The 21,624-nt window shown below is 38.4% G+C and overlaps 1 protein-coding gene across 2 annotated transcripts in view; it reads left to right on the top strand.

Moving 5' to 3' along the window:
* The window catches only part of Esrrg (estrogen related receptor gamma), a 519,748-nt gene that overhangs the window by 256,943 nt on the left and 241,181 nt on the right, over nt 1–21,624 (top strand). The window contains exon 3 of one of the 2 annotated variants that reach the window (XM_042682338.1): nt 926–992. The exons of the other annotated variant lie outside the window; for it this stretch is intronic. The gene's annotated coding sequence lies outside the window, so the exon portion shown is untranslated. The remainder of the gene's footprint in view (nt 1–925; nt 993–21,624) is intronic. 2 annotated transcript variants of the gene reach the window in all.

Raw genomic sequence — 21,624 nt, forward strand, 5'->3', positions numbered from 1 at the left:
ATCAGTGCATTTCTAGTGGAAGTTTTAAGCCCGAGCCAAGCTATATTTGTGTGCAAAATGCATGAACTCCATGGTGAATCTCTTATCTGCTTGGTAAAGCCAATTTTCTAATTCCTGTCTCTTGAAACAAAAACAATTTACACTGTCTTTTCACTGTGAATATTATATCAAAGTGTCCATATCTTTATTTTAATTTTTTTAAATGGGAGAAAATTAATTAGGTATGTTTTTCTTTTCTTTTATATTTTTATTGTCAAGGTGATGTATAGAGAGGTTACAGTTACATAAGTTAGGTAATAAGTACATTTCTTGTCAAACTAGTTACCCCTTCCCTCACTTTTCTCCTACCTCAACTCTCTCCATACCCACCCCGCCCCCCGCCAGTTGTACAGATCATTTCCAACATACTGTCTTGTGTATGTTGCTGTTGTATTAGTTCCTCAATCATGCTGTTGTTCCCTTCTCGTCCATAATTCAGATAAACGTATATACAATCCCAGGGTACCAGAATTAAATACAGTGACAACAGGAAATATACCATAGGGAGAAGAACATACAAAAGAAACAAAAACAATCACATAGTACATTAAAAACAACAACAAAAAAAAACCTCTTAGGTCCATATTTTTAGAATAAATCATTATTATTTACTTCATAGAGGTTCCTTGGTTGAGATTGTTGTTATTGTTGTTTTCATGGTTGATTCCTTTGACTTTTTGTTCCAAATGATCAGATCAAGGGCAGGTTAGAAGCTATCTTGAGTGTTAAAATGAGTTATTCATGTCCTGTTTTCTACCTAAAGAAAATGGCAACTGAAAACAATAGCCAAGTACATGATTATTAAGAAACCAATGAAATCCTCATCCCTTCCCCATGAAGATTATTCCTTTTATGGAAGCAACAAACAACAGCTCCTGTTTTTCAGAACAAAACAACAGTATTAGCGTTCCCTATGTGCTGCTGTTGGAGCACATTTTTTTAACGTCCTTTAGGTAATCTGACACTCAGGTTACTGAACTACTTGAGACTCTAATTCCAAAGCCAGAGGATGTTGGCAAGAGAAAAAAAATAACTCTTTATTTTGTGCTGTTACATAAAACTTTCTGGGATTATTGGCAAATAATTCAAACCATTCAAACAAGAAATACTGTCCTTCAATGTTGGGGAATTACAAAGACCATATTTTGAGTTTAAAAATGAATGCGTTAACACCATTGTGTTCGGACAATTATTTCACTTTTGCTATTGGACAAAGGTAAAGCTACACAAACCCAGAAATGTGTTTGTTTGTTCTCTCAAAAAGTACAATATTGAATCTTCTGGAAGTAGTCATGTGAAGCTGCTACCGAAGCTGCTAAATTCCTCAGTGATGTTAGAGTTGAGGGAAAGTGAGTTCTCTGGGGAGATAGATCAATGTCCTAGTGAGGCTCTTGAGTTTAGAACAGGAGATTGCCTTTGCAACCACTCAGTGTAGACCTTGTGATCTTGTATGTGGACTGCAGATAGGCTTTCCTTGTGTTAGGTTTGCTGAATTGAACACTGAGTGGCCTTGTTAGAATTTGCATGGGGTTAGATGGGACCCCATTTTTCAGCTCAGTAGGATCCCATTACTGCATATCCTATGAGCCTCTCCCTTGCTCCTCTTGCATATGTAAGTTTGTAGAACTTCCTTAAGGAAATACCATGAAACCAATGCCATTCCCTCTCTATACAGAGTTGTTGGCCTAGGAGCTTTGAATTGGTGGGTGTTCATGGTCAGTCAAAGATATACACCAGAACTCAGTTCTCCTGATCACCACAAATTCATTTTTGGGCGGGGGAGGTAGGAGTCCTACAATTTGCCTCATATTCAAAAATGGAAAATATGACTTTAAAAATAAATACTATACGTTACCACTTGAATATGTAATGATATTACAAGCAAAATACTGCAATATAGCCCATAAACCTACTAGGCTAGCTGTTCAGTATTATTTCCTAAAAATATTCCTACGTAGTTCTAGGCCTATTAATTGTTTTCCTTGCAGTGCATGAAGAAGATTTTAAATAGAGTCTATGAGCATCATGAAATAAAGACGTGATTTTTTTTTTCCTGTGGCAAGAATATTTTAGATGCATACTTGGACATAGTTATCAGTATCTCCCAGTTACAAAATTTTGACAAATTCTGACTTTAGATGTATATTTCACACACCATTAGAATACATTAGAATATATTACAAATTCCCTTAGGGCAGGGCTCCTCTTTCTTGTTCTACATATTTTACTTATTAGATAACTATGCACAGGCTCTGGCAAAGATAATAAGGCATTAAATTAGAAATGTGCCTAATTTTAATTTTCCAATTGAATTTCTTTACATACTGCTATAAATATGTGTATATTTATGTTAAGAAATTATTGAGCATCTTTATTAAATGACCAAAATGAGTAGATAAAGCGAATATTGTTTTCTTTTATTTACTTCAACATTTAAAGAATCCTGTTAGTTAAAATATGATATTTTGGTTTATTTGACCAAAAGTATATGTATGGAATTATTTTTATCAAAGTGTAATTGATAAATCCAAGTATGATAGTTTATCTTATCCACTACCTCACATACCTTGTTGAATTTAGTGAATCAGAGAGGGAAAAACAAAGAAGAATAAAGGGAAGAAGGGAAAGGGAAGGAAAGAGGAAGAAAGACCGGAAGGGAAGGAGAAGAAGAAATGGAAGGGAAGAAAGAAGAGAGACAGGGAGTGTGGGCAAAAGGGAGGGAGAAGGAGAAAGAGAGAAAGAGAAGACTACAGGGTGGGAAATGAAAGGATGGATGGATAAGTCATTGTAGTAGGGCTTTATAATTAATGTATTACCAGCTCTTCAAAATGGGCACAGATGGTTAAACAGCTGTATACAAAATATAATCAAATGTCAGCCGGGCGCTGGTGGCTCATGCCTGTAATCCTAGCTACTCAGGAGGCTGAGATCTGAGGATCGCGGTTCAAAGCCAGCCCGGGCAGGAGAGACCGTGAGACTCCTATCTCCAATAAACCGCCAGAAAACCAGAAGTGGCGCTGTAGCTCAAGTGGTAGAGTGCTCGCCTTGAGCTGAAGAGCTGAGGGACAGCGCCCAGGCCCAGAGTTCAAGCCCCACGACCGACCAAAAAAAATAAAATATATAATCAAATGTATGTTCTTTAAAATTTAGTTGTAGAGATTAGTCATTCATATAGCAGTGTGTATATACTCAATGCTTACCATTCTTGATTATTATTTGTTATCATAATTGTTATCTCCTCATTTTGTTACTTTTTAAGTTTAAAAATCTGAGAAATAGATATTGTAGAAATATGGTCAATGAAAGACTGATCCTTCACAGTAATTTCAGACAATGTAAAAAGAAAAAAAAAGTAGCTGACATATTTCCCAGGGCTAAAGGACCTTGGCACATGGTTGAAACATGTACTGGTGAACAGTGGCAGTCATGTGCAGAATACATCATGAAAAACACTAATTAATGCTGAAGAGTCCTGAACAAAGGAATTCCCTCTCAGGCTACTTTCTCTTCTTACTTGTTCAAGTGCCCTTTAGTGCTTATAAAGAACACACTCACTTACGTATGAACACATCACAATACCAGACTTCAAATTATACTACAGAGCTATAGAAACAAAAACACCTCTGAACTAGTTCAAAAAGATCAAACCTGAAGACCAATACAGTGGAATAGAGGATCCAGGAATAAAAACCACACAGCTACAGTCATATAATTTTCAACAAAGAGCCCAACACATACATTGGAGAAAAGATAGACTTTTCAACAAATGGTGCTGGCAAAACTGGTACATATATAAATTGAAATAATACTCAGCCATAAAAAATTAATGAAATCAGGTCATCTGAAGAAAAAATGGATGCAATTGGAGAACATCATAATGAGCAAGAAAAGCAAAGCTCAAAAAGCAAAATATGGCATGTTTTTGCTCATATGTATGGAAGCTACACCTAGAGAACACACATATTCATATACACCTCTGTGTGTGTGTGTGTGTGTGTGTGTGTGTGTACACAACAGTATCCTAACTATGGACTGTTTAAGGGAATAAGCAAAAGGAGAGAAGAATAAAGAAAGAAGGTTAATCATTATGAAGTACTTTGTAACTATGTATGAAAATGAGAAACAAAGTTGTGGATCAATAGAGCATTGGGGGGGGTGTAAGGAAAGGAAAAGCAAAAGAGAGACATATGCTGAGCAAAATACAATATATGCATTCTGAAATAATGTGAAAACCCTGCCCACAATTCATGCACATTAATAAAACTATGAATGACAGGAAAATTAAATAGTCTCTGGTGGGGGTAATCATGTGAGGGAGAGGGCTAACGAAGAGGGTGAACAGTATGAATATTGTCAAAGTAGTTTATTTGCACATATGAAAACAGAACAAGGAAACTTACAGAACTTGTTTTACGGGAGAAAGGAGAGTGATAAAGAAAGCTAATTGAGGGCTGGGAAGATGGCTCAGTGGTAGAGCGCTTGCCTTGCATGCCTGAGGCCCTGGATTCGATTCCTTAGCACCACATAAGCAAAAAGAAAAAAAGCTGGAAGTGGCACTGTGGCTCAAGTGGTAGAGCGTTAGCCTTGAGCTGAAGAGCTGAGGGACAGTGCCCAGGCCCAGAGTTCAGGCCCCATGACCGGACCCCCCCCCCCCAAAAAAGAAAGCTAATTGAGGTACATTGTATGTATGTATTGTATGTATGTAGGGAAATGTCACCACAAAACCCTCCTTATACGACTAATGTATGGCAATAAAAAATATGCTTTAAAAATATAGCCTCCTCTACAGCCAACCTGTTTCCTTGAGGCAATTCTGTTTTATTCATTCCTCATGTCACCAGATTTCTTCATAGCAATTAATACCCATTCAATCATCAGCCTACCAACAAATACCAGTGCTTTCCTACTGCAAAGCTGAGTGATCCTGTGTTTCTCTCTTCTTATCCTTTATTTTCTTGATGTCTGCTGTGTTTTATATCATAAAACTTCTCTCGCTTAGCTTCCCTTTGCTCTTTTTGTCTCCTTAGTTGGGATTTCTCTCCCCCCAGCCTTTTTTTCCCCTGCTTTTAGCCAGGCAAGCCATTCATAGTTGATATTCCTTTTCTATTTCTCCATCATATTTCTCAATGATATGATGGTATTAGCTACCTATTATCTCTGTAGGAAAATCTGAAGTAGTAATTTCTAAATCATCTTATATCATATCACCAGCTACTTCAATTCAGGCATCTCTCCTACATTTCAAATTCAACCTGACTAAATTATTCTTTCACTACCAATCATTTGAAAGTTCCTGGCAATGATGTGTCTTTAACATGTCATGTTACCACGTCTGTCTATATCCTCATTACTAGACTGTCCACCAATTTAGACCACAATTCACATTGTTATTTAAAATATTCCAGTTGCCTTATATTTGTTTTTGCCTTATATTTGTATTAATGTATAAACACTCAGGCTGGCTTATAGTAGCCTGGGGCCCACTCTGTATATAAACGGATTACTCCCCTTATATTCTATGGGATCTTTCATGGCCCAAAAAAAACCCTATAGCTATGCTCACATATTTTAGCTTAAAGGTCTTTGTGAAACTAGAAAAAAATGAAAACTTTTCTGAAATTGATCTTCTCCTTTATTGAACTTATTAACATAGTATTTTATAGGATAATTTACTGGTAGCAAATAGGTAAAGATAATACCTCCTAAAAATAGGTTTTTTAAAGGACTATATTATGACATTACAGACATTATTAGGGTATCAAAGCAGAGATCATTCCTGAAATTCTAAAGCAATCCTTTCTCAATGGTATATCATAGGATATAGATGAGTCTTTGGAGCAACACATTCCTGAATGTGCCTGTGGATTCTGTATATTTCTTACCTATTGGCCTTTCTCTGACCACAGAACAATACTGAACTTAGCTTTTCTCAACTGGGAAGTGGGATTACTGTCCTTTTAGTACTTTTGTGATGATTAAAGACAATTATCCTACCACAGTGTAGGCCAACTTCAATTTAAAAAGCATACTAAAAATTTGGTCAGATAAAAATGTTTTTATTGGCTTTTCCCTTGACTTTTAGGTGTATTTTATTTGTTTTTTGTTTGTTTGTTTTTGCCAGCAATCTCAGATGTGGCTATCTGTTGGTTTATTGTTCTCTTATGAAAAAAAATACCATTGATGACCAAAATCAACTAACATTTTTTTAATCATGTTCTTTGTGTGATATTCTACAGTTCCCTTGTTTATCTTGTCCCTACTTCTTGTGCCCAGATCAAAATGCATGCTTAATTTGTAAAGTCAAGAGAAAATTCCTTTGAAGGAGGAAACCACGTAAAAGACTGTCCTGTGCCATTCACACTTCACCTACCGCAGGCATGTGACTGATTGCTACTCAGCCCTTGGCTCTGCATTGAACAAGTTATGCATCTGCTTAAGTAAACTGTACTAGTAGCAATCAAAGGCTTAGAGATTGCTTATGTTTTTCCACCATGAGATATATTCTAAATTACAGACATCATGGAGCTACAGCTGACAAAAACCCAGTATCTTGTTATTCAAATAGCTTTAAACTCATTGTTACTGTAGCCCATGATAAACACTGCAGGTGATTAGATTAAGGTTAACCTAGCTGGGTGGCATTTTAGACAACATTTCAAAAATTTCCCTCTACTAGGAAGGACAGACATGAAAAATGTCCACAGAAGTTAGCCCTGAACGTTAGCACTGGGGGGAGGGGAGTGATTTCTTGTTTATTTTCTATGATGAATACATAATTTATAATTAAGAAAAATTTCCCTTTGTATCTTTATGCCCCGGGTTTTCAAAAACAGTATCTTTGATATTTTGGCCAGCACCCACTCCTTTTTTTTTTTTTTTTTTTTTAAAGCCAATGTGACTTTCAAGACATAAGGAAAGATGGAAAAACTCTGGTTTGCTGAGTCAGCATGATGAGAAGAATTAAACTGAACATCTCAAGTCAGGCTCACTACTTATTATGACCTTGAACAATTGCCTCTCTCTGAGTTACCCTCCATGTTCATGGCCCTTAGAGAGTTGGATTCTGTAAACTTAAGACCCCCTTCTGTTTGTTAAACTCAATGATGATAAGTGATCTAAGCTTCATCAGGTTTCATAAGTAAGGAAAAGGAAATTGGTTAAATCAGAAAAGAGATTATATAATAACTACAATATATTATGTCTACACTAACTGAATAATGGATAGAGAATGGTGAGTCTAGAGCCAAAGGCATTTGGTCTGAGTCATGTCTGACCCCAGAGAGCAGAATTGTTGAGATCAGTGATGGATCACAGAGTGTAATCAGGAGACTCTTGACTTTCTTTTCATACAAATGCAATGTCAGCTCAGTGTCTACGGTCCAACTTCTGAGGCACAAGAAGAACAGCAACTCAGAGTTTAATGAACTACTAATTGCCATTACATCAACTACCATACTGACTTACCTAGGAAGTCAAGGGCAGCCCAACAAAGATTTTTAGAGTGTTTTAGCACAGACGCCCATGGACTATGTCTCCCAGCAGGACATACAGCATTGGGAGACTTTCTACTAAATAGCTAAAACATCGTTTCCTTTATGTCTTTCTCTTCCTCTCCCTCTTACCCTCCTCCTTCTTCTCTTTCTTCAGTCTAAGTAATCTTCCATCTTGGACTGGAGTGAGAATGAGTAGGATAGTAAGGCTTAGGAAGATCAATAAGATGTAGAGTTAACTTTTTATTAGTTGAGGCACACCAAGACTGATTCCATATTTTGTCTATTATGAATAGTACTGCTATAAACAAGCGTGTGTATGTTTATTTGTATTCTTTTGCATATATGTCCTGGATTGGACAGGATCATACAAGGTAGTTCTATCTGCAAGTTTTTAAGGAACCTCCATACTGATTTCCACAGTAGTGATATTAATTTACAACAATAGTGTTATAAAAGATCTCTTTTTCACCATATCCTCACTAACATCTGTTATTATTTATTTTGTAGACCTTAATAAAATGAATGACAAGAAAAGAAATAAATGACTGGATTGTAAATAAGTTCTTTTCGGGGGACTAGGTACCACCAGTGGGAAAGGAAAGAAGGCTAAGGAAGAGTATAAAGGAGGCATGAACATGGGTGGAACTGCTTTAAGACAGGAGGAGGAGATGAGAGGAGTGAACAGGGTGACTTGTATTGGGGTACAATATATTTTTACATGAAATCACCACAATGAAACCCCTTTGTGCAACTAACAAGCAAAATCGAAATTAATTTTAAATAGAATCAGAGGATAATGGCAGGTTTCCACCTACTTCCTCTGCACATTTTTTTTCAATCCTTCTCCCTATATAATTTCTTCAACATAGGCATCTTGACATAACTGTACCTCCTTGGTACCCCAACAAGAGGAGCTATAAATTCAGACAGCTCATTCGAGGAGTTATTTTCATCCTTGTAGTTGGCTTAGAATTTATTGAGCAAAAACCAGGGGGAGGGACATCTAATACTACCTTAATCATAAAGATTGGGTCTTCTGTCACAGGTTTACCCGTGAGGACGGGTTTGCTGAATGAAGAGATCAAACTCCGACAGGCTCACTTTACAAGATCTGTGTCGAAGATTGCTTTCCTTTACTATTACATTCTATTTTTACCTCCCCTGCCCTGAGATATTTTGAGTTTGTGTTTCTATTGCTACTGACATAAAAAGTTATATCAGTAGCAAGAAATGAAAGGTGAAAAAGAACCAGGGATTCGTATTACTCCATTTGTGAGTAACAATAAAGCTGTCTTCCAGCTCAGCATGTGGAGTTCAGCTAAAGTCCGGGGATTAGCTCAGTCCCACTGTTGTGGGAGCAGCATGTTCAAAGGCTTTGTAGGGCAGTGGAGTGCCACACTGCCAGGATGAGAAAGAACAACTCCAAGATAGGACTCACCAGACTTCCTCCTCCCTTTCCCTCTCCCTCTCTCTTTCTCCCCCCCCTTCCTCCCTTCACTCTCCCCTTTCCTAGCTCCCTCTCTCCCTCTTTGTCTTTTTCTCTTCTCCATCTTCTCTCTCCTTCTTTCCCCACTTCCCTCCCCTTACTGTATGGTCGTGCTACCCTATTTCAAGTTTTCTCAGGCACTGAGCATTTGTGTCTTCTTCTTTCCTTTGGCTCATAACACTCCCCACAAAAACAGCTTTGGAGAGAGCAGGGCACAAGAATTGTCCTCCAGAGTACCAGAGAGCAGCTTGCTTAGATTCCTCAGCTTGCTGCTAACCAGCTGCGTGACCATAGGCAGCTAAACGAACCTTCTTTACCGCTGCTTCTTCCTCAGTCAGACTGGGGTGGTAAGAGGGCCAAAGCATGCACACCCCCTAGAATAGAAGAACACAATAAAGGCACTGGAAATAGATCCATTTTCATCCATCAATACTGGGGTTCAAGTATTTCTTCAACTTCCATAGCTGTTTTTTTGGTGATACTTTCCCACCTCCCACTGCTACCACTGTTGTTGTTTTGTTTTTCTTATCATAGATGGCGCACCTGCCCCTCAGTCAGCCCCTCTTCCAGGCAACAATCCTGTAATCCACATCTACAGGGCTCCCCGGAGGCCAGTGGGAAGGTTCAGAAAGAGAAAAATGAGATGGCCCTTAGCCTCCATCAAGAGATGGCATGGCTTTCAGGAAGGAACAATACTGAACACAGTGCTCCCTTGCCCAAGTTCTCCACGCCATTCCTTTGGCCCCTGATTCGCAGCCTGGGTTCTATTTGCTCTGTGCCCACGCATCTTCCTTCCCCCCTCTTCCTCTACCCTCCACTGCCCAGCATGATTCCCCTATACACTGCAATTCAATCTCCTACAGTGAGTCCCTGTGCAGGTTAGCTCTCCTAGTATTACTCCAAGATGAATGTGTCATTCACTTCCTGTTAGTAAGTTTTTTTTGTGTTTTTTTTTTTCCTCTTAGAGATTTTTCAACTTTTAAGTGAATACACGCGCGCAGTCAATTAGGGAATTTGTATGAAAGTGCAGATCTATAGATCTCTGAATGAAAACCTCCAGAGAATTATTGCTCTGTAGATCTGACCTGGGATCCAGAAATCTGCAAAATTAGTAAGAGCCCCGGGGGATTGTAAGAACCACAGAAATACCATGATCTCTAGAGCGTTTTACTTTGGGCTGTCATACATTTATTTCAATCTGATTTGAATTTCACTAATTTTCCCCCCTATTTGTCTGGGATTCTCATTCATAGCTCAACATTCTTGGATAGTTTTTTACTTGTTGCAGTTAGCCACCTTTTACCTATCTGAGTCATTAATATTTCTGTCTTACAGATGACCAGAGCTGTGTACCCAGAGCTGGTCTTTGCCTCGGGTCATTGCTGAGGTCATTCCAATTGTACACCTGCAGGATGCTCTTCACATCCTATGCTTCTTACTGTCCTGCAGAGTGAGACACCAATGCTTACTGCTTCATGTTAAGTGGATATAAATGGATAAGCTAATTTTAAATTAAAAACAAAACCATTGAAATTAAGTTTGAAATATCAGGAGAGGAAATGACTGATTTTAACTAGCTAAAAACACTAAGCAGACATGAATTTTGTAAACAGTGTGATGATTTGTTTTCAGATATCCTTCATTCTCTTCTCTCTCTTCCTGCTCTTCCCTCTCTTCTGTTTATCTTCTATCCTTCTTAGTCAGAAGTGGGAACTCAAATGGAATTTATAAAATAGAAAGCACTTGAGATTAGTATAATCACGGCAATAAGAAACAAAGACTTGGTTTAATTTTTTCCAAATAGAATTTTTTTGTCTTAGTGATTTATTGGAATTGTAGTACTTTGTGAAGAATTCTGAAATATCCACGTTATGGACATTTTTTAATTAAAAATTGTGTGAAAGTTTAATACATAGAGGACAGAAACCAAAATGAAGAACTCAGAACTCACAACCAATTTTCTCAAATAAGCCCATTCCCAATGTAAAAGATTCCCTAATATAATTGTGATCCTTCTAGCTTCATCTAGTGTATGTTATAAATACATATAAATACAGATAAATAAAGTAATAACTGACTAGAAAAAGTTTCCATAGGCATTAGTACTCTTATATTGTATATTAGTTTAACCCAGAAGGCATTTATTAAACATATGTTCTGTCAAAAGTGTACAACCTTGGACATTGCACTCAAATAATAGTCTAGGTATTTGTTTGTGTAAGCTAATACAGGAGCTATATATTGCCATTCAATATATACTTGGGGAGAACATTTTGGGTCTCAAGAATTAAGTTTATGCCAGACCAGTAGCTCACAACTACAATTATACCTACTCATGAAGCTGAGATATAAAGATCAAATTTTGAAGCCAGCTCACTCACATTAATCCAAGAGACTCTTTTCACCAATTTACCAATAAAAACAGAAGTAGAGCTGTGGCTCAAGTGGTAGAGCACCAACCTTGAGCAGAAAAGCTGAGCAAGAATGGAGGCACTGAGTTGAAGCCCTAGTGGGCTTGACCCCTGGCAGGTACCTGGTGATACTCGCAGAGGGGGAAATAAAGTTTGTAAACCAGAGTATTATTGGAAGAGTGTTTCCTGGACTCATTTATGTTTCTACAAACTCTTAGTAACTGCCTGACAACAGGCAATTTACAGCCCATTCAGTTCCCCATTTGTAAGAAAAAGGGTAATTAAATAACATAACATCCTACTTTAAGTATGGTGAGAATTAATAAAGCAATAGGCCTAAAGCACTAAGCAGAATTCTAGAATTCTTGTCACTATTGTTAATAGCCACTACAAGGTGTCATTATTGTGCCACGTAAGAGTCAGACAACTAGAGAACTCTATATACACCCTCAGGCTGCAAAGCTTGAAAGGCATTCCCTACAACCTGGACAATGCATTAAGGAGCTGGACAGCTCCAAGTTATAAACCTCATGCAAGGAGACTGCATGCAAGCTGAAAGGGAGAAAGGATTTGTAAGTGAGCCTAATCACTTCTTTCTTGCTTGTCAAGAATTGAGGTTCTTGCCGATTATTTCAAAATGAGGTCACGATTCAGCCTATACAGGAAGCACATATATTTAGTGCTGGATCATATAGGTTAAAAATACGAGTTATACTTCTTTTCACAATACTTAATTATTGCCATTACTATTGTTTTTAAGTGTTACTTTGTAAGGCAGATACTAGCAGGGAAAGGAACATAAAATTAAGCCAAATCTTCCCCTTCCATTTAGCCATTCTGGTTAAAATTATCTGGGGGTAAATGGTTGTATACCTTAATAAAATATGCAACCAATATTTACTTGAAGTTAGGAAATAAAATTACTTCTAAAATTTTCCCTTTGTGTTTTTGGTTCCTATTACTGAGGTTATCCACCTTGAGGTGATGTTGTTTGTTTGTTTGGTTATGAAGACAATATAGATTTTGCCTTAATTGTATAAATTAGGAAATAATCATTTCAATCAGAGCTGATCCTGAAGAAAAGCAGAACATACAAGAGAAAATGCCAGGTATTATGAAAAAGGTAAGTTTAAAAGGAGGTAGAATTCATTCATTTTATCCTTTTGTTTTCTACCTATGTGTCTATCTATTTATCTGTCTATCCATCTATACATCTGCCTGCCTGTCTGTCTGTGTGTCTTGTGAACCGAGGGCCTTATGCATATTAGATGAGCACTCCACCTATTGAACGAAACCCCTAATCCTTCTGTTTTTATTGCTTTTGAGGTAGGATGTCCTTAAAAATAATCTCTCTAGGTTGTGTATAAGACAGATGAGAACTGAAAAGTAACAAAAAGCTAGCATGAAAAAGAAGCCAGCAAAAAATGAGTTAAGTATTTAGATGTCTATTGAAAGGAAGAGTGACCATATAAAGGGTATAGGAGATACTGCAGAGGTTTGGTGGGGTACAGTGCCATAGACCGTACCCAGAAAGTTTCCATCAGTGGAAAGCAGGCCTCAAGCTCTGTTAAGATGGTGAAATTGGAAAGAAAGGGATGTCTGAATGGCAACACGGAGCCTTCTGACCCTGGAAACTTTTATCTAGGACCATAGTAATACTTTCCACTAAAATTCTGGGACACACTAGCTGGCAAACAAAGTTGAATTTCCTAGGAACTGCAGAATATATGATCATTATAGATAGGGATTTTGTGATTGGTGTGATAGAAGGGCCTTAGGTTTGGCAACATATGCTTTGAAAACCACTAGACCTTGTCTTATATGATGTGGGGCTGTGTGTGGGGGGGGTGACCCCCAACCCTTGCTCTTCAAACCTCAATTCCTTTATTTAAAAATAGAAATAATAGCCAGGTGCGGGTGGCACACACCTGAAATCCTAGTTACTCAGGAGTCTGAGATGAAGATGGTGATTTGAAGCCAACCCTGACAGAAAGTCCTCGTGAGACTCTTATCTCCAATTAACCACACAAAAATTGGAAGTGGAGCTGTGGCTCAAAAATAGTGGAGTGCCAGCCTTGAGCAAAAGAGGTCAGGGACAGTGCACAGGCCTTGAGTTCAAGCCTCATGACTGACAAAAATAAAAATAAAAATAACAAATTTTAGGGATTATTTGGCTGACTCAGTCAAGTTATATTTAATGTAATATAAAAATTAATATTCTGTAAGGGCCCAGGGCAATACATGACAAAATAAGTATTAAATAATGACCTAGTTGTTATTTATGATGATAATAATGGAGCCTAATGAGTGTGGGGGGTCATTAGACTCTGCTGTGGCTGAGAAACCCCTGAAATCTTGGACTTGCCAGAGCCCCCACATTCCCGGGTCTCCAAGTACGTTCCTGTTCTCAGTTTAGCCTTTTTATCAGGCAGGATTCGCAAACTCCCTGATTAGGGTGGCTTGTAGGCACCAGGCTCCTGAAAGAATTCGACTTTGTCCAGTATTGAGAAAATGTTCGTGAAACAGTCAATAAATAAGTCATATACTGTAGACTTTGAGTTACTTGAGGAAAAAACAAACAAACAAAATAAACAATTGCCCAGGGGTTCACAAAAAAAGAAAAAAGAAAGGAAAGGAAAGAAATTCTGGATGCATAATGTGAACTGGGTTTGGTTTAGTATTTGGACAAAGAAATCCCTGCTCTGAACTGAGCAGAGATAAGCGCCTTGACTTGCACTAGATTAAGAGACCTGCTTTGGTGAGAACAAACCACGTCTGGGCGCTCCCTGAGTGCCGCCACATTTAGATTTAAGATTAACTGCAGCCGCATGGTAGAGCGGCTGTTTGTTTTATGAAACAATCGCTAATGACATTAAACAGACGGAGCCCCTTCCAACATGATTGTTCATTTGCGATAAACTGAGAGAAGCCCACAAGAGATTGAAAATGAAAACTCAGAAGTGCTTCATTTCCAAGCTCTTACAATATTCTATTGGAGATGACAATTAATGGAAGTGAATGGGAATCTAATTCAGAGCACATTTAGACCCAAGGAGGGGAGATATGGCAGCAGAGACTCAATATGAATTTGCTTGCTTTTATATTTATATTGGGGAATTGAATAATCCTACTTTTGTGACAGCTTATCCAAAGATTTTCTCTTTCTTCCTTCCTTCCTCCATCCTTCCTTTCATTTTTTCTCCCTCTTCTTTTCCTCCCTTGCTTCCTCTTCCCTTTTCCCTCTCCTCCCTCCTTATCTCTTTTTCTTCCTCCCTTCCTTTCTTCCTTCCTTTCCCCTTCCTTCTCTTCTTTTCTCCCTCCTTTCTTTTCAATACTATTTGTGTTCTTTTTCCTCCTGTCCTAAAATCCCTGGCTGTCAGAGGCTAGCACTAAGCATTAGCTGTATTAAAGAGTCTGTTTATTAATTAGGCATTAGACATTTACTTTTCAATATACATGTAGCCTGGCTTGATTCATGTATACTTATTTAAAATTAAGAGAGGAGGACAATGTGCGAACTGGGTACAAAGACCTATGGCTCTGAAGTCTTTAATTGCAAATTCAGATAAGGATTAGACAGGATTGTATCTCTCTAGACCAAAGGCATTTGCTAATACCTGAGATGGAAAGGTTAGAGATTCTGTATTTACTAATTCATGCTTTTGCCTTTGCATTTTTATTGAACTTTAATATTTTGGTGGCAAACAAGACAATATGGCCCAGCATTGAGCATAGATGTGAGTGAAATTTCAAACAAGCTTCACTTACATTTTCATTATTTCAGTCTAGCTAAAACTGAAATAGTGTTTATTAAAAAAAATTGTCAAAGGCCATGTTGCAGCATTAAGCTTTTGTTTTATACACAAAGAAATATATTAATGAAAAGTGTTTTAAGTGCTTATTATGGAGATGGTTTGTTTTGAAACATAGGCCTTTCCCTGGCAGTTTTACACTTCACTGTGTACCATGAAAGACATTGTAAGTAGAGGTTGTCAGTCTCCCGTCAGAAGTAGAGTACTGCTGGGGAATGGAGCCATTTAGGATGTCACTCATGCAGGACTAATCTAGAGTAGATATCTTATAAATAACCAGTAATGAAAAAAAAAACACAAAAAACACAAAAAAACAAATCATTCCATTCCCCACCCAAGCAGAGAGAATTACTACTTAGGAAAAAGAAATCTTGATAATAAAGATTTACAATATTAGTGAATGGTTTGGAGCAAAATATTACAGTGAGTAGTAATGACAACTTTTGAACAGACATCCAGGGAGCTGTTGGAATTTCCCTAATGAAGAGGAGGGGCATAGCTCATAGAACTGCATCTCTGGTTCTGGTTAGAGACAATGTATACCCCAGAGATCTATCAGTAACAATAAATGGGTTCATGGGTTCTAATACATGTGCTTCCCTATGTACTCCAAAGATGTGCATGTTCGTGTGTGTGACTGTGCTTGCATGCATGTGTGCCTGCTTGCAGTTGGGCTTGAAACCTGGGCCTTGTGTTCTCCTTTGGTTTTTTTACTCAAGGATGGACATGTAAGCCACACACAGTTCCACTTCCAGATGTTTGCTGGTTAATTGGAGGTCAAAGTCTCTTTACTTCTTAGGCTGGCCGTTTGCTGGTTAATTGGAGGTCAAAGTCTCTTTACTTCTTAGGTTGGCTGTGTAGCAAGATCATCATCAGATCTCAGCCTCCTGATTGCAGGTGTGAGCCACCAGTGCCTGGCTCCCAATGGTAGTTTTAAAAATTTATAATAGTGAACATTCTTAGCATAAAAACTATGTAATTGAAGTGAATTGAGTGCTATAATGTGGCAATCAAGAGTATTCTTTTTCTATGCAATTTTAATTGTCATTGTTTCAGTCTTTAGGTTTTTGAAATAAACACTGGCTTTGTTAGATCCTTCTAAGTGCTTTGAATATTGTGCTCCTCTACCCTGTCCCTGGTCTGGTTCTTGAACTAGAAAGAGCTTTTCCTCCTCCCAAGGAAGGAAGAAAAGACTTCTCCAGACTTGTTCAGAAAAATGTGGATGTCCAAGAGAGGAAGAAAACTGGTTTTCTTGGTTTCTAATACATTTAAATTCCTCTTGCTAAACTTCCTATTGTGCCCAAAGTGTGAAAATATGCAGAGAAATTACTAGTTAAAAAAATCTCAGTTCCTCAGGATTTATGATTCTTTCATTCTAGAACCAATAATTAGCTGAGCTTTTTAGTCTCCACCTAGCATATCACTGAAAAATCCTATGATGCAGAGAGAAGGTCCCTAATATTTAATATTTTTCCCCAGTGGTTCAGTTTTGATGGGATTGGAGGTGGGTGGGAGAGCAAAATCAATGTTATTGGAAGTCTGAGCTTTCCATTTGCTTGCATCTGTTTCCACACTGCCTGTAAATTAGATAGAGAAGATGCTATCTACATTTTTTTTTCAGATGAGAAAATTAAAGTACTCAGGCTGTCCTTAGATCTGACAGCAGGAAGCTAGCAAGGTCTGTCTGAGTATAGGGAATGCACATTGCTTAGAGATGCAAACCACTTAGAGGATGTGGGGTAAGTCAAGCTTAGGTTTTTAGTAACATATGATGGATAAGGGTTGGACTTCATCTTTAGATTGGTAATTTGAGGGTCTGGTGATCCATGGAGAAAGCACCCCTTCTTTGGAATTAGCAGATGCAGAAGAAGTTGAAAAGCTCTTCAACATTATATGTTAGAAAATAAATCCTTGGTGGAAGTGGCGCTGTCGCTCAAGCGGTAGAGCACTAGCCTTGAGCTGAAGAGCTGAGGGACAGCACCCAGAGTTCAAGCCCCATGACCGACCAAAAACAGAAAAAAGAAAAAAGAAAATAAATCTTTGGTGTAAAATTGCATGCTGTTCTTTGGTACTTCTGTCATTGAGGAAAGAAGTTTCAGTTCTTTAAGCATCCACTGAGTTGGGTGTGGTGTGTTGGTACACACCTGTAATTTCAGCACTCAGGAGGCTGAGATAGAAGGAACACAAATTTGAAGTCAACCTGGACTATATAGCAAGATGCTAAACTATTCTCCCACAATAACACAAATCCCACTTTAAAACATCTACTGCCTGTCTGCTCTGACCAAGCCTGAGTATCTGTATACTAGACAATCTATAGAATTTAGCGATAGGGTATAGGGAATTGAATGTATGTGATGAGTTCAATGTCATTCTGGTATGTGGAGGAGATCAACTGGGGTCTATATAAGTAAAATGGGCTTTATTTTCTCCAATACTACATATCTCATGTTGAATATAACTCTTACATGTGCATATATAATCAATAATATAGTATACACACAGATACTGGATGTGATGGTTCATGCCTATAATCTCAGCACTTGGGAGGCTGTGGAAAAGAACTGAGGTTTAGATCAGCCTGGACTATGAGGTAAGATAGTTGCAGTCTGGTGTGGATAGTTGGCAGCTGTAATTCTGGATACTGAGAAGGCTGAGATCAGGAGAATCTCAGTTGCAGCTGTATTCCCTTTAGTCTGCTACTTTTCAGGAGGTCTAGTCACATGTTAGCAACGTTGACATTCCTGTCTTCATCTTGGAAGCTTTGTTGAAGTGATGGGTGGATGCTCTCCCCAAAGTTCTCCTGTGGAGCACTGACTTACCTTGATTGACATGTGACACAAATGGCCGCCTGTGAGCTCTTCTCTTTTGCATGGCTCAAATTCAGTTAGAGGCTGATGCATACCATTTCATTGAGGATTGAAATATGTTTCTAGATGGAGCGTTGAAATCTAATGATTTTCTTTGAATAATCATAGCAATAACTTAGGCCTAATTCATTGCCCAGTACAGGATTCTTACATTTTTATTTACCTATTCTTTTAGTTTGCTGGCACTGGGACTTGAACTCAGGACTTGAGTGCCATCCCTTAGCCTTTTCTTTTGCTCAACACTGGCTGTCTACCACTTGAGACACAGCTCTACTTCTAGATTTGTTTTTACCGGTGAATTGGTGATAAGAGTCTTGAAGACTTTTCTGCCTAGGCTGAGTCTAAACCAAAATCTTCTGAGCTAAAGTTCCTGAGTGTCTAGGATTTATAGGTGTGGGCTCTGAGGACAATTTATTTTTTAAATAGTGAATGGTAAACCTGATCTAAACAGCAGAAGAAAAGATGTCCCTCCCCTAACATACTGAAAGATAAAATTTGACCATCAGCTTTTGTGAAGCATTTGAGAGGTGAAGACTCCATAATTTCTTGGAAATACTGATGTAGTACTCACATAGGGCTTGGGAGTAAAGTCTTTCTATTATTTTGTATGTGAACCCCAAGACAGGACTGCCATGTGGGAGCTCATTGAAAAGGGTTCTGAGGGAAGGTGTGATCTCCCCACAATCCCAGGCCTCCTGAAGAAAGGCTGGGCCAAGGTCACATTCTTTCTTGTTCTTCTGCTTCAAGATATTTGAATAGGAGGATTTTTTCTTCTTCTTTCTCTTTTCAAATGTCTAGCCACTTCTCATTAAGTTACTTTTATTTAAAGCTCTAATGGTTTAGCAAGAAAAAAAACAACAACTGACAGTAAAATCTGCATGGTGTTTGACTCAAGGCCTGCAAACCACAGTGGTAGGATAACCAAATGCCAGGCATAGAAGCTAGCAGCCTGTGGTCATGCCTGAGCAGGCCCAGGAAACCCAGATTTATGTTGCATGTAAGATCTAGTGCCTGGTTTTATTCCTACCAGAAAGAGGAGAGACAATGCTGACAATGTCCACACCTAGTTTTTCCTGCCCTGCCCCTCTGGGGCATACTTGAAATCTGAATTGCTTAGAATCTGAATCTGATATGAAGTCAGAATATGCACTCTTTAATGCTCCCAAATAATCTTTGCTTTTAGCTGGGAGTATATGTTTGCTTTGAGATTATATTTTAATACATTATTATGTGTTACATGAACAATAGGATTTGTGTGTGTGTGTGTGTGTGTGTGTGTGTGTGTGTGTGTGTGTGTGTGTGTGTGTGTCCAATCTTGGGGCTCGAACTCAGAGCCTGGGTGCTGTCCCTGAACAATTTTGCCCAAGGCTAGCCCTCTACCACTTGATCACAGCCTCCAGCTTTTTTTTGGTAGTTAATTGTAGATAAGAGTCTCATAGACTTTTGTGCCCAGCTTGGCTTCAAACCAAGATTCTCAGATCTCAGCCTCCTCAGTAGGTAAGAAAAATATATTTTTAAATGTGTTTACATATAATGCATGTATGTGCATTTTTCTGTCACTTCACAACTATAAGATATGTACAATACCCAATGTATCCATGAGATTAATTAATGGTTACTATCATTGGTGTGAAATAAAAATAAACTTTAAAAACTTTAAAACAAAACATAGACTTGAACATACTTATAAGCATTGATAATATGACTTTGTTGAATCCTGTACTGACCATTTTATACTTTACTTTTGTGTGTGTGTGTGGTTGGACGCTGGGCCTGGACGCTGTCCCTCAGCTCTTCAGCTCAAGGCTAGCGCTCAACCACTTGAGCCACAGTGCCACTTTCGGCTTTTTTCTTTTTGCTTATGTGGTGCTGAGGAATCGAACGCAGGGCCTCATGCATGCAAGGCAAGCGCTCTACCACTGAGCCACCTTCCCAGCCTCTATACTTTTCTTTTGGAAAGGAGGTACCAATAATATAGTTAATAAGGACTTTAAAGATAGCTTTCAATGAGTTTCTTTAAAAGTGTGACATTACAGATTATGACAAAGTTTCTGAATATTAATTAAAAACATCTAATTAAAGTGTCACATCTTTTCAAAAAGAGATGAATATCCCTCTAAAAATATTAGTGTACAGTTTTAAATGGTAGTATAAGAATAATTGAAATGTGTATATATACAGAGACTCTAATTAGTAGTGTGTGTGTGTCTTCCTGGTTGACTATGTGGTCTTTTGTCTTCGTTTACCATTTGGTCACACTAATTGGTAATATCTGTAGGTTCTGCAGACAGTGAAGTTAAATATATTATTTTGATTAATGAAAATGAGTCATTATCCTGGCTTAAATTTAGCTCTGCTTCCAAATCTTGCTAGTCTTTAATTCGATAAATTTTAATCCTGAGGCATTAAAAGCAACTATGAAGTAAGAAGGCAGCAAATGCTTCTCATTGGACCAATTCTGTGTTGTGCATGCTAGCTATTTTGTTCTTTTAATCTTCCCAACCATCTAGTGAAGTAGTGTCTATTATAAACCAATTTAATAAGAGTGGGTCATGATGGCTGATGCCTATAATCCTAGCTTCTCAGGAGGCAGAAATCTGAAGATCTCAATTGGAAACCAGCCTGAGTAGAAAAATCCCAGACTCATAGCTTCAACTAACCAGCAAAAAGCTAGAAGTAGATGTGTGGCTTAAGTATTAGAGTACAAAAAACCAAGCCAGAGTGTGAGGCCCAGTACTGGGAGATTCTATCTATTTCTGTCTCTGTCTCTCTCTCTCTCTCTGTGTCTGTGTCTCTGTCTCTCTCCCTTTGTCTCTGGCTCTGTATCTCTCTCTCTGTCTTTCTGTCTCTCTCTCCCCCCACAAAAAAAATGCCAAATGAAGATCTGCGAGTAGAGCTCAGTTGGAGAGTGTTTGCTTGGTGAGCACGAGGCCCTGGTTTCAATTTTTAATACACAGCCAAGAAAGCTTAGAATGAAAATCTCTCTCTCTCTCTCTCCTTTTTCTCTTCTCTCTTCTTTTTCTCTCCTAATCTATGGCTGAAGGTCCCTTGAAATAACCAAGCCACAGAGCAAAGATGATGGCCTTTATCATGTTGAGAGTGGATGGAGCAGATGGCGCAGCCCATTCTACATAATGACTCTCACTCTAGTGGTTTGTAATTTATGAAGTAGCCTTCTAATCAGAGGTGCTGTTGGCTGCCAGCGAGTTCAGCCACAGCATGGAACAGCTTCTTCCAAAAAGAAAAAAAAATCAACCTAATATTCTTCCCCAAATGTGCTGAACAGTTTAAAACACAACAAGGATTAAAAGGGACCATTCTGATGTTTATAGATACCGAAGAAAGAGGATCTCAGGGTAGCTTAGCTCAGGAGACCTTCCCCTTTGGCTCTGTAAAGCAAGCCATAGGAAACTCTTTTAGTCATTTTGCAATGCGTGTCCTGAAGGTCCACTCCTGGTGCTCAGGCCCTGATGCCTGGACAGGAAGGGTAAAAGAGAAAAGCTTCGTGGGAGT

Source organism: Dipodomys spectabilis, unplaced genomic scaffold, assembly GCF_019054845.1.
Source record: "Dipodomys spectabilis isolate Male_0828 unplaced genomic scaffold, ASM1905484v1 ptg000069l, whole genome shotgun sequence".
NCBI classification, from domain to species: Eukaryota; Metazoa; Chordata; class Mammalia; order Rodentia; family Heteromyidae; genus Dipodomys; species Dipodomys spectabilis.